Genomic DNA, 5833 nt, shown 5'->3' with positions numbered 1-5833 from the left:
GGAGGCTTGATTGAGTTGATATGAGGAAGGAATTGGCAAGTGGACAAGGTCCTAAATGAGACTTGTCATTGTGCCTCAATTAAATTGCAAATGAGAACCGAGTTGATGAGGTGGTATTGTACCACATGAAACTAGCCGTGAGGGCTTGTTTGAGATGATTTAAGGAGTCTTATGAGCATAGAGTCATGGGAGGAGTATCGAGCACCGAAGCGGGTGAGAGTATAGTCCATACTCGAACCCCAGAAACTACGCCGCCAACGTAGGTAGGGATGGAACCGTTAAAGTCGGATGCTTCCCGAGGGATTGGAACCGTTAAAGTCGGATGCTTTCCATGGGATCTAACCGTTAAAGTCGGATGTTTCCCATTTGTATTGTCCTGAAATGATAGGACTTGACTAATCGATGGTACTCATGATTAGAGAGGCGTTCATACCCTGGAATGGTATGGACGGACGTGGCAACAACGTCGGATTGTTGTACTATCACCGGCTCATAGGTGATGGTTGTCGGTTAAGAGAAACTCCCATTAAGGCCTTGTTAGTGCTCTGAGTCAGTTGAGTTAAGTGGCTTATGAGTTAGTCCTGTTTAAACTATTCTTGTTGGACTTAGGACATTGAGTGAGTTGTGATGTATACATGTATGAGTTGAGGTCCTGAGTTGATATTGATGTTTTCTTAATGTGGTTTCATCCGGCCATTTTACATACTCGTACATTTCATGTACTGACGCCATTTTGCCTGCATCGTTTCATGATGCAGACACAGGTACTAGAGATCATCAACCGGCGCTCCATTGAAGATCCACATACACTTCCAGCCAGTCGGTGAGTCCTCCTAGTTCCCGGAGGATATTGGGCCTTCTTGTACAGTTTTGTTGTCTCTTCTTTTATTTATATTGTTGGTAGCCATGGGCTTGTCATTGGCACCTTTTAGACTTGAATAGAGGCTTCATAGACTGGAGTGTGGGGAGGATTGAACTGTTATCTTGAGGAGTCTTAATTTACTATTCTTGTTGGGTTGTAAATGTTTAGCCTTCGGCCCTTATAGTATGAAAAGTATTTCATTAATTGAGTTCCGCTAAGAGAATGTGAATGAATGAATGAGTGACTGGACCAGGTGGTTCGCTCGGAGGTCAGAAATGGCCTTCGGGTGCCGGTTACGTCTAGGGTACCCTCCCGGGGCGTGACATAAAGGCTTTAGTGGAAATTCTTAGTACAAGAAACTTCATTTCCATATAATCTTTCAACCTAACTCTCTATGGTATGAATACTTCAACAATTGCATAAAAGGGATGATTTACTTGGTCAATATACAGTTTTTTTTCTTTTTAAATAAGTTTTCCATTGTATTTATTACTGTCAGTTCTTTTATTTCAATGCTTCAATTATAGCTTTGATTGTTTTGTTCATATCTATTAAGACTTTATTCCTTGATATATTTTTTTCTTTTTTGGCTTAAGTGTGCATTTGATAAATTAAATTTGAATCAATTGATTGGTCGATTACAAAACTAAGTAAGTTGTATGTAGTATTTTATGTTGTTTATTCAACTTTGAATTTTATCTTTTCTTGAATCCAAGTTGTCAAGACAAACTGCTGACTTTTAGACTATAGCCATTAGTTTTGCCAAGAAACTAACGGAAGGATGAATATTGCAAATTTTGATATAGGTAAGGGGTCTTTTTTGTTCACTTTTATAACACAAGGATGTATCTTAAGCTTATCCCATAGTTATGGAATGTTTTTAGTCAAAAACTCTATTTAATAGAATACTAAAGGAATCAATATAAAAAAGGGGAATTTTCACATATAGCCACTCAAAAATATCTTTATTATGCTTCATAGCTATAGTTTGCTAATTACAATTTGTAGCTATAATTATAGCAGCATTTGTATAACTTACGCAATATTTGTATGCGTTTGTATAATTCGCTATACAATTCACAGTTTTTGTATAACGTTTGTATATTTCACTATACAATTCATACCCAACGTTTGTATAATTCGCTATACAATTTGTAGTGCTTGTATATTTCTCTATAAAATTCGATTCGCGCACAGATTTGTATAAATCGCGCGAATTATACAAAACTCAACTGTATAATCGCGCGAATTATACAAAACTCAAACTGTAATTACAGCTAGATATTTGCAGCGAGCCATAAATAATTCAAACTATAGCTATGTTAGCTAATTAACTAGTATATGTTTGTTTATCCGCGTAATTTTTCCTAAATAAATTACCAGTAACGAACAGTTTAGCTACGTGAAATCTTGCCCATATTAGATTTGTTGTCTTTGTATAACAACCAGTTCGGCCTGATAGGAATGTAGCCTTACCTTATAAAATTAGTTGAGTGTGTACGTTTTAATAAATAATTATTGATTTAGTGATTTGTTTTTATTTATTACCATTTATAACAATACATAACAATACTATGATAAATATGTTGTGTATTAAATGTGAATTATGAATATAATATAAATGTATTATAAGTGTTTTAAAATATATTATGTTTGTTTGGTAAGAAATTGACAGCATGTATTATAAGTGTATTAAAGTGTGTGACAAATGTATTATCCATGAATAAAAATTATATTATAGGTGTTTTATAAATTATTTTCTGTAATATGTACTAAAATTGTATTATAAATGTCTAGAGAAAAAAATTGTTATTGATATGGATGATCAATAATTTTTTAATATAGCATATCGATATAAGTCCCTTGTTCTTTTTCTTTATATACTAGAAAAGAAAGCCCAAGCGTTGCCAGGGCCCAACATGAATAAAGTTATGGAAAGATTATACAAATCTCATATTGTTAAGAGCTAATTACATCACGTCTCTATTCTTTTTCAAATTACAAAATATCTTTAAATTTGGTGGAATCCGAATACGACCCAAAACATTTTGATACATCGCGTAAAGTGATGTATCCGACCGATACATAGCGTAAAGTGATGTATCTGATGTCCTGATACATTATGTTATATGATGTATCCGTTCGATACATCATGTTATGTGATGTATCCGAAAATAGGAGAGGGTAGGAATTTTTGTTATTTTTTTCAAATGGTAAGAAATTTTAGAGAATATGATAAAATAAGTTGTATATTTAGGTAATTTTATTATTGTTGTTCATTAAATATTGTTAAAAAATTAGTAAAGATTGTTATAATATATTTTGCTCATAAGTGAAGCTAATAGAGAAAATTGTTTGTCATCTGATTTTTTAATTTCAGTTTCAAATAGCAAATAAATATGGCGATCAGATTGAGCGTAGAAATGAAACGTATCTTTCTAAATCTAAGTAAAAATAGCTAAGCGTAGAAGTAACATATTATCATTATCAGATAATATTAAAAGAATGCACCAAATAAACTATGTTTAGAAATAATTTTTTCCTATACAGTTCAGTTCCATTGTTGTCGAAGATGTATGGTTATCGAAGAGGCTAAATTAAAAAATAGGAAAAAAGGTCAAATATACTTCTCAATTTTGCAATTTTATGCTAGCTTTAACCTAGATTCTTATTTATCTATAAAAAAATTACAATCTTAAAGAGGCTTAGTGATATTTCTAAGAAACTATAGTAGAGACAAAAAATCATTGCACTAATCCTCTTGTATTCCAACTTGTTAGATTTGCTTTGCTTTAGTCAGTTGCTATTGCTGTAGTTGAGAGAGTTGTCTCGAAGATAATTTGAATTATTAAGATCGATAATCGAATGGGTGATGAATTTTTTAGTGTCTTATATAGGAAAAGAAGTATTTAGTGATATTTTAAATAAATCTGTTAGATATGTTTTAAAAAATGAAAACTCATCCAAAAGAGAGTTATAGTATGATACTCGAATTATATTTATTATATTATGATATCGTTACAATGATATATTCATATTTTTAAACGTTGATACCTTTTACGAAAATTTAACGTTATTCCACTGGCCGCACAGGGTTGACAATTTCATCCCATTTTGAAGATTGTCACTAACCTGATATGAGGTTTTCCACACTACACATATTAATTATAAAATAATGTTTAAAAATGTTTTTAGGGCGAGGCATATTAAAAACGCTCCTAGCCACAAATGAAGGTGCAGATCCATAGAGATGTACGAGCCCGTTTGGATGGACTTAAAAAAAGTAGCTTTTATGTATGAAGTGCTTTTAGAACTTTGAAGTGCTGAAAGTTATTTTTATAAATAAGCAGTTGAGTGTTTGGATAAAAGTGCTTATGATGTGAATTTTAAGGTTAAAAGAATAAAAAAAGGTAGTTTGAGAATTTAGTTAAAATATAAGGGATATAAAAGTAATTTCCATGGTCAAAGAAAATGACTTTAAGCACTTTGGAAAAAAAAGTTAGGAATCCTAACTTTTCATTTTTGAGTGACTTTAAGAACTTTATGGCTTAAAGTCAGCATTAGGCAAACACGTCCAAAAGCTAAAAGGGGGCTTTAAGTTGGTTTTGACCAACTTAAAGCCAATCCAAACGGGCTCGTAAGCCCCAAGTGGAAAAGTGTAAGCCTCATGCGTAAAGCATACTGTACGGTGCTTGAGCAGTAAATTTAATTTTTATTGTTTGAAACGTAGTTTTACTATAGATCATATTTTTTTAATTATTGGTGTCATGGTGTGATGGTATTTATACTTTAAAAGGGGTCAAAAATATCTTTAACGTATAAAAATGGATTCGCAAATACCTTTTTTCCACTTTTTGATCTAAAAATACCCCCATTCTTATTTTTGGTTCAAATATAGCCCTCTTTTCATCCTTTGATCTAAAAATACCCTCAACCTTCGCTATAATATTAATATTCCTAGCTAAAATTCTGTATTTTCCTCAACAATATATCCATAGTACAAATCCTCAATTTTTCCTATTAATTAAAAGTGATAAAAAGATTTACGTCACTTCTTAATTCTTAGATTGTTATTGTAGGTGATGTTAAATGTGTCCTGTTTGAAATCCATTAGTTTTGATTCTTACATTTTATAACTGTGGCAGGCAGTTGCATATATTGTTACTGTTGATATTTGGTTGCTATGTTGTTACAATTTCTTTTTTAATTTTTTCATGATTATGCACAAGTTCTCATCATCTATCAGAAAAACAAGAATAAATAAATTTGTAGGATTTTCAAGAAATTCTACGTAATTAATAACACACAAGGAGTTGAACCTTCATCACGATGATACTTCTATATCGAAAACGAGTATATGTTTCTTAAGACAGTGACATATGCCATAATATCTTAGAGAAGACTCATAACTCACTTTTTTATGCAATATAATATTGAATATTTTAGAGCATAAGAATTAATATAGCGATCTAGAATTTTGATTTATCACAATTCTAATACTAATTAGTCTAATTAAACCTTTGAGGCACAAAACACCGAGCAAATTGTTTGTCACTTGGCTTCTATAATTCGTTGTGTTATTTATGTACTCTTGTTTTGTACCTCTAATTTTTTTTTTGGTTAATCTAATCTTTGTTGTTGTGATTGAAATCCAAATTACTTTTAAGTTTGTAAGCTCACATGTGTTATTAGAATAATAGAGTGTATTAACATTTCTAACCATGATTTTAATAACATAAATTGACATTGTTAGAACACAAAGTGGAAGGAGAGGTATTTTAAATTAAAAAATAGAGGTTGAGGTTTTTTTCTCAAATTAAAAAGTATAAGAAGGATATTTGTCAGCCATTTCCCATACGTTAGATGTATTTTTAATTTAATTCTTTTTCGTTTTATACTTTTTGCTATCATGCTTTCATGTTATATGATTCTTCCTAAAATATATAGATTTCTAATATAAAATAATATAAC

Source organism: Solanum dulcamara, chromosome 11 (genome assembly GCF_947179165.1).
Source record: "Solanum dulcamara chromosome 11, daSolDulc1.2, whole genome shotgun sequence".
Taxonomy (NCBI): domain Eukaryota; kingdom Viridiplantae; phylum Streptophyta; class Magnoliopsida; order Solanales; family Solanaceae; genus Solanum; species Solanum dulcamara.
Note: the sequence above shows the minus strand (reverse complement) of the source record.